We start from the raw sequence: 12,300 nt of genomic DNA on the forward strand, positions 1-12,300 counted from the left end.
AGTCCAACATTACCTAGGAAACCAAATATGACTAAATGCAAAATGTTACCCTACGCTGGGAAATAGCTGTGAGACCTGGTTAGAGCCGTGTTTACTGTTCATTAAACTTTATATAATAGGAAAAGATGCTAAATGACTCCAAATGCAAATTAAACTAAGTTCGGTGTTGGAAAGACATGTGATGTGTTGGGGTGACAGGAATAACACCTTTAATAACACTGAGGGTGTGTGTGGCTAAACCCACCTGTTCTAATTCGTTCTTTTCCATGTGTTCTGTCCTCGTGATTTTTCATAAGTCAGGGACAACAGGCATGTGTGACGATAGGTGTGTCGAATTGCAGACCTCTTGCCAAAGGCACCCTAATGCCAGGTCACTGATGTGAGTCTTAACTGGATGACACATTTGAGCACCAGCATGAGGGAACCACCTGTGGGTTTCAGGTAGGGAGAGGAGCTGGAAAGATGACTCTCAAGGAAAAATAAATCCCAGATGAGGTTGCCCTCCCCAAATAATTTTTCAGAGATAAAATTATACCCCACATATTCAGTATTCAGTTCAGATCAAAGGGACTTTCTGCTGAATATCCTGAAGAGCGGACAGATTCCTGATCTGCGACTCCCTAAGACTCAGAAACAAAGTTATTTGGATGGAAAAAAATATTTCAGAACCATGGGAACAAAAAAAACCTAAAAGAAATGTGTGTTTATTCATAATGTGTATATATGCACAGGTACCTATTTGTATTTATATAAACACAGATTTGGTTTTACACATATAAAGATATCTGGGTAAAATTGCAGCTTTACATGTAGTTGAGGACTGATTAGAAAAAGCATCCAGTGAACTGACTAGGAAATAATGCCCATAGCCACATACTGTTGGTTTCCATCAACGCTCCTAAGAATGGTTGCAAAGAGTTTACTAAGATTGGATGAATTCTCCCACAGAGATATAGAACTCTTGAAACCCATGGTGTACAAAAATCAAGAAACCTTTGTGTTTTGCATTTTTCAGTACACAGTACATTTACATTTTTCAATCATATATTATGTACTAGTTTAGGTCACCTAAAACTCGGCAGAAATTGACAAATGATATTAAAGCAGAAGAGTTCTGTCTCACTAGACCTCCAGAGGACTAGAGTGTTACAAGAAATCTCATCATGTGAAATAAACCACGACATCTCTCTAGAAGCAAATGCTACAGAAAAAAAACTGGGACCCAGAAGGCTCCTTCCCCATACATACAATAAGGGCTCTTTCCTTCAAACTACAATCCACTGCAAAACTATTCTACTCTAGGTAGATTCAACTAAGTGTAACTGTTTAGAAACTGCAAGGCTTTCTGCTGAAAAGGGACAAGGGCAAGAGAGAAAAGAAATAAACACATCCTGACATTTTCATTTTTCATCCAAAGAAGAAAACTGCATATTGGGATGCTAATTATAATTCCTGCATGCCTAAAAGCATTCCTTCTGGCAAGAAAACACCTAGCCCTGGTAGAAATGCTATTCATCTCATGAAAAGAACGCTAGGACCTTTGCACAACTCAGACTCTGAAAATAGGCAGGGCTCAGCTGTTCACTCGGCAAATATTGCCTGAACATCTAGTATGTGCCGGATACCACGGATAGCCTGAAACAAGGTCATATAATTGGTAACACTATGCATGTTTTTTCTTGTACTTTTATGCATTTTCCAGATTTTCATTAGTGAGCTTGTATAATCTTATTTATCAAAAAAAAAAAACCTGTTAAAACTAAAAAGCATCAACCATGCAATGTCCCCTCTTGTTTATATTTTTGGAGATACGCATCAAAGATAAGTGTACAAAATCATCTACAAAAGCATCTAATAACCAAAACATGGAGCGCCAATAGTCAAAACAGTCCCCAGCACAGAAATACCTCCACTTCCCTGAAGACTCCAAAATATTTGTTTGAAAACACTTCTTAATTTCATTTGGCCAAGAGACATGGATCAGGCGGCAAAGATCCAGAGGACAAAGGTAGGTGAGAAAACAAATGACAATCCTAGGTAAAAAAAAATAAGAACAGCTGGCTGCAAGAGCCAAATCAATTCCTGTACCCACTGAGCTTAATCAAGTGCTATCAGGGAGACTGCAGGGAAAAAGCGATGGGGACCCTGTAAATGAAACTCAGATGAAGAACTGCTCAATGGGGACACATTTGCAGAGTGCGACTAGCTTGGCACAGCTTCTTTTGCCAGGGAAGACTGTTTGACCGCAGAGGGCCTGTAACTGGAGTTGCAGGATATTCCCATACACCAAATAAATAAGTATCCTAGAATATTCTAGGCTACCAGGGCTGTTCTAGAGCTAATGTACAGCCTTACATCATCCCTAGACATTGTGGTTTAAGTCACAGCACACTGTATGTTAGCTCAACATCCTTCCCTCTCCCCTTTCCCCAGTGTCAAAGTGCAGAGGCGAAGTCAAGTAAAGAGAAAACAAGCAGACATCCACTTCCAACCTCAACAGGGCAACAGTAATTGGATCTGAAACGACTGATCTGAAACAACCAAGACAAGGACAAGGGATGTGAAGCCATGGAAGACGCTGGACATCAGGCAAAGGGCAGTGATTCCTAAAACGGGGAAGACAAACAAGGTGAGCTGCCAGCCTGCTCTCTTTATGGCCTTAGGAGGACATTTTGCACCACGGTGCAGGGCGAGAACCCTAAGTGCATTCCTGAAGGCTCCTTCAGGTGAGGAGATGGAGCTGAGAGTCAGGAGAGAGCCAGGCAGCCAGAAGGCACAGGGACATGTGTGCCCCTTAAACACATTCCATGGAGCTAGAGAGAGCAGGCATAGACAATTCCATACTGGGTGATCCCATTTATACATATCCAAGAACAGACAAAACTCAAGGATGCTGATAAAAATCCAAGCTGTAGTGACCTCACAGAGGAGGAGAATGAATGACTGACAGAGGCATGAGGGATCCCTCTGGGAAAATGAAACTGTCCTTTATCTTAACTGGAATGCTGGTTATGTGGTTATAAATGTTTATAATAATGCACTTAAGAGCTGTGCATTTTGCTGAATGTGAATTGTATACCCCAAAATGTCCCCTCTAAAAAAAATGTTACAGGAAAAAAATAAGGGAAGGAAACCAAATTATATTTACTAGTTCTATTTTACAAGAAAAAATAAAGTCATTTGCATTTCTTTTGCCTCTGCATGTAAATGCTAATAAATGGAAATGCAGGATATTATAAGTCTATATTGAAAAATACATTAAAATTGTATCTGAATATAACTAACAAGATAATATAAAATTATCCTCTCTGGACCAATAGGCTCTCAGTGGATTACTGCCATCACCATCAATAAGTAACTAGCCCAGCACATAAGAAATAAATGGATAATAATTAAACATAAGCAATAAAAATGGCCTACAAATACAGCATGCTGAAGATGGCTGAAATTAAATTAGTGAGGCCAAAGATTGTTACAACTCATAACAATTCCTGACCAGCAACAGATCCCTGAATTCTGGAGACCATTTCTCCTTGAACCATAGGTCCAAGTGTCAACTGGAATTTAGAGAATCAAATGTTACCCAGCTTTGTTTCTACGGATGGTTGTGCAAAACAAAAGCTGTAGGCAGTCCTGGCTCTTGTTTAATCTATTTGACACCGTGTGTGTATTAATACCAGCAGTACAGCAGATTTTAGGTACAAAATAGTCACTTCCTGATATCAGGGGTGTTTATAAGCAAGAGTGATTCCCATGATTCCCACAAGCTAGCCACAAGCTGCATCTACAAAACTGTTCCCAAGAGTGCCAGTACCATCCTCCTTACTCTAAGATGACTTAGGGTTTCACCGCATCCCCTGGCCTTCTTTCCGCAACACTGAATATCTGTGGGCCCAGGAATAAAACACAGATGCAAAGAAGAAATATTAATAAATGTGAGCCTCATTTTGGTGGTGCTCACTTGTGAGTGCTTCTTTTGTATCTGACTTCCCTCTGGATCTTGCTGACTGTGGTGCCAGGCTGCTTCCCCCAGCCTTCCTGCCTTCTCTGGGCTCAGTCTCTGCCTGCCTAAACTTGCCAAACCTGTCTCAGCTTGCTCATCTGTGAAACAGGGATCAGAAGAATATCTACTTTCTCGTGCTGTGTAGATGACAAAAATGACGTAAATTCAGCACAGTGACTCGCACACAGTGTAAGTGGTTAAAAGTAAAAGTAATGATATAAGAACAATATTCAAGGTAAACAGTATTTGTAATTTAACAGAGCATAAAAAGAAAAATTATCCAAAACTTGGAAAAAAAGACTAAGAGAGACACATGTGTCTTTTTAATGTCTTATAGGACTTTCAGTAAAGAATCCGCCTGCAATGCAGAAGACCGCCTACAATGAAGGAAAACCAGGTTCAATCCCTGGGTCAGGAAGATCTCCTGGAGAAGGAAATGGCAATCCACCTAGTATTCTTGCCTGGAGAATCCCATGGACAGAGGAATCTGGCAGGCTATAGCCCATGAGGTCCTAAGAGTCGGACATGACTTAGCAACTAAACCATCACCACAGGGATTTTGTTTAACATATCCACACAACAAATATTTAGTTTTATGGGAAAATGCATCCTTGTTTGAAATAGATGTTTACTATTAATTGAAGCCCAGAGTCTATGAGATGATAATTAACCTGTAGATTTCTATTCAGCAGAGATCAACTGTTCAGCAGAACCTGGTGGTGGTGTGGTTTAGCCACAAAGTTATGTCTGACTCTTGTGGCTCCATGAACTGTAGCCGGCCAGGCTCCTCTGTCCGTGGGATTTCCTAGGCAAAGATATTGGAGTGGGTTGCTGTTTCCTTCTCCAGGGATCTTCCTGACCCAAAGATCAGTCCAGAATCTCCAGGCACATTCTTTATCATCGGAGCCAACAGGGAAATCCTGTTCAGAAGAATAAATAACATCAAAAGTTAGGAGCCTTTTACCCTGTGAGACATTCACCAGTTTTATACTGAACCTAAATTTGTATTTTAATATTCTTTTTAATGCCTGTAAATATCCAGTTCTTCAAATAATCTTTTGTGATCTTGTTGCTTACACTTTAACCATATTGTTGTTTCCCTCATTGAGGAGTTAAATAAATCTGGGCACACATACATTCTATATTCACATGAGTTATGTTTTAACTTTACGAAAACTACGTTTGTATGCGTCATGTTTTTAACTTTCTGAAAATGAGACTGAAGAGTAGCTAATAGTTCTGTAGGGGCTATTACATGCCCTGTCCTGAACTTCACAATTACGGATTCAACATATCATTACAACACTCTAATAAGGTAGAACACAAAAATATCTACATTCTAGAGACACAAAGGAATTAATTAAGTAGTACAAAGGTAACGCAGCCATTAAACAACACAGTCCAGATTTCAATAGATGCCATCCACTCCACATCAACTGTCTCACCCCTCTGCTATAGGACATAAACTAAAACTGTAATAAAGTAAAAAGAAAATGGAAATCAGAAGATGGTCAACCGAGAACGAAAATATAAATATCAGAGGCTATGGGGGATATTCTAAGTCTAAATCTTTAATACCTAAAGATCTTCTAACTACATGGCCTCATCTAAGTATTAGAAACAACTAAACTGTTTCAAATTTCAGAATAGATAAAATGAACAACCAGGAACACAGAGCTTACCTTTTCCAAGTCTGTGTGCTGTGCTCTATCGCTCAGTCGTGTCCAACTCTGCAACCCCATGGACTGCAGCCCACCAGGCTCCTCTGCTCATGAGGATTCTCCAGGCAGGAATACTGGAGTGGGTTGCCATGCCCTCCTCCAGGGGGCTCGAACCCAGGTCTCCCACATTGCCGGTGGATTCTTTACCATCTGAGCCACCAGGGAAGCCCTTTCCAAGTCTATATTCGTATATAATTCAGTTGTCTGAGAAGACTTGTGCAGCTGAAATTTTAAGTCCTCTAGTCTAACAACTAGTGCTGATGCTCTCCGTGCTTATTTCTAGTAAGGACTAAGTAGCAGCAAATCTAATGCTAATGTGACTTTTCATGTCAAACAAACCTGGGTTCAAGTACTGACTCAGCCAGTTCCTGGGTGACCCCAGTGTTCCCACTGTAGAAATCAGGACAAGAGAAGAATAGTATTTCTTTGGGAATTTGGGGTGACTACGGCTTCCCTGGTGGCTCGGACAGTAAAGAATCTGCCTGCAGTGTGGGAGATGCCCTGGAGAAGGTCATGGCCACCCAGTCCAGGATTCTTGCCTGGGAAATGCCATGGACAGAGGAGCCTGGCAGGCTACAGTCCATGGGGTCATGAAGAGCCAGACATGACTGAGCAACTAACACACTTGGGATGACTAAAGGGATAACCTCTTTAAAGGTCATAGCAGAACATCAGGAATGAAACAAAGAATTGACAAATAGCAAATACTATTAGATATATTAAAAACTATCACTGCTCCTGTTTACTAAGTACTGATCACACTCCTTGTGCTGTAACAAAAGAAGCTAAGTGACTAATTCAATTTCATCGTGTTAGAGTTAGAATTGACATTTAAAGCAATTTGATTCTAAAGCTGATTAACCTAATGGCTATGCTATGAAGTTTTTTATAATGCAATAAGTTATATACATTACAAATCAACCTTTTAAAAATATGGTTTATTATAATTAAATTTCCAAGATAAAGGTCTACCAATGGTTCAATGAAATACAATGTGGACCCTATTAGGGTTATTTATACCCAGGATTCAGAAAGAGATTCAACATACCAGGGGCTTCCTTTCCAATGACCTGGGCACCACTGTGCACATTCTACTAAAGGAAATTAGGAAATCTAATGGTTGTTATACTTTGAAAATGCATGTTGTGCAATGAGAGCACAAATTTTAACCTGAGTGTAAGTTTAGCCACACAAAGTTTTAGAATAAAGACTGGAAAGAAATCTGGCAATCACAACAGCATTTTCTATAGAGGTAATAGAGGGAGCTGAATCCACACAATATCAGAATACTGTCTTTTGACCTGGTGCCAGAATAGACAGGAATTGAAGGAGAGATTCTCTGGGAGAAAATGACTGTCTCAGAATGGGAGTCCTGAGATCTGTGGCAGGAGTGACAGCCAACCAAAGACCCCAAGGAGAATCAGTAACTCTCTTACTCACTCAGCACACGCCAACTCTTTACTCAGCACACGCTGACTGCTATGGGCTCTATGCCATTTCGTAGGGAGACACAGGGAAGGAGCCAGCCTGTCTCAGAGAGCTCAACCCACCCAGACACCCACCCTTCAGAACTACACTCTGAAGGCTTAACCACCAAAGGGAAGGAAGGATTCCTTCCAGGTCCCTTGGAGTCCACTAAAGAAGGGCCAGCCAGGCTCCATCCCTGACCCAGGAGGCTTCCAGAACTTCCTCCAGCTCAAGGAGGGTGTCCTTCCCACAGAGCTCCAGCCTTCTCCCAACCAAAGGTCAGGGCTTTGAAAGTCCCCCGTGCTCTGATGGGGACAGGTGTGGGCACACGGGTTTACTCACAGGTAGAATACCTGCACAAGAGGAGGCCCATGTATTTGCAAAAGGTTAGGGGGAGAAAAAAACATGGCAGGACATAGCCAGAACATTAACAGTGACTGTACTTTATTTCTCTCTGCTTGGTGGAATACTGCCTTACCTATCTAACCCTAGTTCATACCGTATTTGCTTAGGAAGCACTTGGATATTTTTCAAGACTCATTTGTCAATGAAAACTTTTCTAAAGGCAGTAGCTCTCCGAGATGGAGTCTCAGCCCCAGGGAGGGTCAATCCCCTTTCCACTTTATGACTTCTATTTACCGTTCATATTTCTATTAAAGCACTTTCATACGTATCTTACCCACTAGACTGTTATGCCTTTAAGAACAGGATGGATGTTATTCATGATCCTATCTGCAAATTAGAAATGTCTGGTGAGTGAATAAATGAATAAATGATAAAGTGTGTTCTAAGCAGAAGATAGAGGTCTTGATAGTGAACTTCTCAAATATGGCCTATTTGCTGGACAGGCAAAGCCTGAAAACAGAGGCAAGGAGCAAACACATCACCAAAATTATGGACATATTGTAGTAAAATATCCGTGGAAATTATTGCTATACGTAGACATAGGCTTGTAACACAATGCCAGGGTACCTATATGAACTCAAGAGACAGAATTAACATACACACACGTCTGTCCCCTTGTTTGTGCACTAAATTATGTGTATATTATTTATTTTTCAGAAGCCTGAATGGGAAATGTGTTTTTAACAGATTTAATCAATATACCCACCTACATTAAAAAATAAATAAACCCACACAATAAATAAAAAGGCCAATCGATAGCCCACAGTGCTGCTCAACAGCCACTCCAGCAGAAAACTGTCCGAAAAGGTGCTTCACACACCACTGTCTGCACGATCCACAGCTGCTTGCTATTGATTTGTTGCAAGCAAAGAACATCTATTATCACATGCCAGTGTGAACCTGCCATTTCTCCAAGTAGCTCTCAGTGTACCTCAAACAACATCATACACGTAGCTGGCTGGAGGTGGGCTGAGAACCCACGTTCATTCCTTTCTCTTCACCCCCACAAAGCCATTATAAACACTCAATTGATAAATCCAAGAACTTGACGTGGGGACTCACGTGACACAGATGGCCCCGTGTTCACTTCTCCAGGGCACAGACGCAACAGCAAGATTCCAAAATCGCAGACAACTCTTAAGAGTTGTCATGAACAGGCCTAAAAGTAACGATGGTGGTGAGGATAGATGTGAGGTGTTCAATACTGGTGTTTTTAAAAAGCCCTCCCCAAAGATCACTTTTTTGCACATGTGTGGGAATGCACGAGTGGGCTGGGTTTTGTGTGACACTGTGTGGCGTTGTGAAGGAGACAGGAACCCAACCACTAGTTGCCAGTGGAAGCGGCATTGCCACTCCACACGGGAAAGAGGTTCTGGATTCTCTTGATGGTGCAAGGGCTGCAAGATACTAGAACTGCCCTGATTCTCAGCCCTGATTTAAAAATACCAGTAAGAACCCAATATCCAAAAGGAATCTCCTTACCAGGACCTGTAAAAGGTTCCTATCTTTTGTTGTTTTTAAAATGTAGCCCCTACAACATGTCATCAAGTTGGATGCAACTGGTGCTTACCTCCTTGGCTTTGAATTTTTCAGAACTGAAGACTTTCTTTGGAGCATGTTCCTTGTGTGTACTTCCAAAGATCTTACTGGGTCCTACGGGAACTCAAAATTGCTTCTGGGATGAGTGTACCTGCTGTAGTTTCAAAACAGCCTGAAACATCACCTAACAAAACTATGATTTTACCATTATGTGAAATGGGAGATGCCTTAAAACTAGGTAAGACAATTAATAAACCAATTACGCTTGTGTCTCCAATCAGATGATTTCTGTTTTCTACTCTGTGGAGCTGGTGATGGACAGGAAAGCCTGGTATGCTACAGTCCATGGGATCACAAAGAGTCAGACACGACTGAGTGACTGAACTAAACTGAACTGACCAGCCTCAGAGAACACATGCCGTTCTTTGACAACCACTTATATCAGTTTTACAACTATCTTTATAAGGATGAACCAGAAATTTACCCCATGGCCTCCATCAATCCACATTGCTCTCACAAAGAATGACAGAATAAAGTTAAAACCATCCAGGCTTGGTCTATTCATACTAAATGAGACACAGTTTTTAAATGTAAATTCTACTCATGGAGGCCATTTCTGTGACAGTACCTTGAAACTGTCAAGCAAATGTCAAATTTAGCAAACAGGCAAGAAATAACAAAAGTTACAAGTGATAGACCCAATGCTAGAAGAAGTGAGCGAGACTCCAATATGCAAACATGAAAGTCGTGCCCAGAGGTAATCAATTTTTCTTCATATGATGAACTGAGCATCTTACTTTGGAAAATATCTTAGCCTAGTCGTTTCCCTATTGAACAAGTTTCGATTCTTGGATTTGCAATAACTAATTGAGATGTTTTCATTTCTATCTGCTATCCTGAGAAACCACTCATGGAAACTTATTCAAACATCTCCCCTGTGAAATGAAACTATCTCCTGCCATACCAACAAACAAGAAATGTCACAGCGGCCAGTGATTTCCGGCCTCCAGATGTGAATGAGGGCTCCCAAAGCCACGATCCAGCAGATGGTACCACCTCCCAATGGTGGTTGCTGAGGAACCAGGGGAATGCAAGAAGCAAGATGAACAAGGAAAGAGGATTGACCCCAGATAGCTGAGCTGCACATGGAAGGAATGGATTCAGTGAGCCCAGAGGTTTGCATGTCCCCATACAGAGAACACTAAGTTCCTTAACTTGATACCTGACCTTCACTGACAATGCCCCACTTTCCCTCCTGGTTCCTTGGACCAGTTTTCTCCGAGCTACTGAGATGCTGTGTCTAGTCCACTCTCCAAGAGGAGAACAGGCAAGAAGACTCTTTCAAGGATTTGGGCTCAGAAGTCCTTTACTATCAAACATTCCACTGCATTGTTTACGGGATAAAATTCAAAATACATTACCCTCAGCTTGGATGTCTTAAAACGTTATTGGAAGATGAGGATCTACTGCCACAAAAGAAACACTGACCTTTCCCAGGACGTGTTCTGGTACTTCACGACACGTGGACAAATTGCTCAGGTCAGATAATGCAATAGTGCTCATCCCAGACCGAGGTACAATCTGCTCTCGACAAACTCAGAAACAATCATAGAAAACTGGAAAGGATCCTGCTTGATTTTTAGCAGCAAACCATGCCTGGCGCGAGTGGCAGAAAGGAACGTGTCAGCGAGAGAAAAATGCATACATACCTTCTGAAGACCGTGTCTATTCACCGCCGTTAGAGAACTTACCTTTCTGCCTTTCCCGTGCGCAGTCTCTTCCTGATCACATTGTACTGGAAGTGGTATGTATGTATGCATGATATGGAATAAACTTGTGAGGATAAAGAAGCATTGTGCTACCACTTAGGAAAAAAGTCTCCCATGCAGACAAATTGGAGGAAAAAGAGCATACAACACAATTGCTCAGGGACCCTTGGATGGGTCCATCGCTGCCTGTCTCAGAGTGGAACAGTATTTCCAAATCATGAACATGGAAATAGGACTTTCAATAACACCAAATAATTGGAGAGAGCCATCTAATGCCAAAACTTTCTGCAAAGAGTGTGTTCTTTGAATTATAAATATAGAGACAAACACTTACATCTAGATCAACGAGTTTCAAAGAATTTTCTCTCTACATATCCATATTCCCTGCTTATTTTTCCTTACTGTATCTTAAGTGACTGACAGAATACACACACACAAAAAGGCTACTAAAAAAAATCTGGAAACCAGGACGAGAGATTACTACAGACCTGCTCCCAAGTGCACAAACTGTAATATAATTTTAGTATTTGTTCATATCACATTATGCATCTTTTTTAGAAAACCAATTAATGGCACCTATGTGTTCAGATTATAAAAATAAACTCCTACCATTGAAGGCTGCCTTTAGAAAAGCAGAATGTCAGCAGGGCCTAGTAAGTCAGAGTTTTGCAACAAATTTCTTTGCAACAGGGATGCAGAAATTTCCAGTGTTTGCTCATCAGTGGCCACATTGGAAGGAAGTAGAGATACCTGTTATAGATTCCCACAGAACTTAAGTATGAATATTTCCACCACCAGTGCTAGAATTGCCTTTATGAAATCAGTCTTCGAGAATGAAAACAGCTGATGCAACTGAAGCTTCACTAGTGAACAAAAATAACAAGTGGCTGTCTTCCAATATGAAGCAAATACACAGATACATACATATAAACATACTGGCAAAATAAAAATGTATATATAAACAGAATGACTATGTACATATAAACTAAATAGAAATCAATACATTTATCCAGAAGGAATCTCTGCCTACATTTGAAAGACCCTTTGGAATGTGTTAAACATTTCTAGTTGGAAAAAAATAATAAACTCTTAATGTCTTCATCATTTGGAAGGCCTAAGAAATTCCCTAAACTCAGACGTTCTGAAAAAATAGCTGTATTCCTTAAATATCCTCTATGTTATGTTAGTGAGAGAGTCTCAAAACTGTTACCCAGATGATTTAATTAATGGAAAAGTGAACTCCTTAGAACAAAAATATTGTCTTAATTGTTTCGTCAAAGGTAATCTAAAGAAAAATAGGGAGGACGTATGGATAAACATCTGGTATGGTTGAACAAGAAATGCCTCTTTGCTCTTCCACAAGAAAATTAGCTTTTTATTTTCCAAGTTTCTGAAT

The sequence above is a fragment of the Oryx dammah genome, unplaced genomic scaffold (assembly GCF_014754425.2).
Source record: "Oryx dammah isolate SB20612 unplaced genomic scaffold, SCBI_Odam_1.1 HiC_scaffold_26, whole genome shotgun sequence".
Classification (NCBI taxonomy): domain Eukaryota; kingdom Metazoa; phylum Chordata; class Mammalia; order Artiodactyla; family Bovidae; genus Oryx; species Oryx dammah.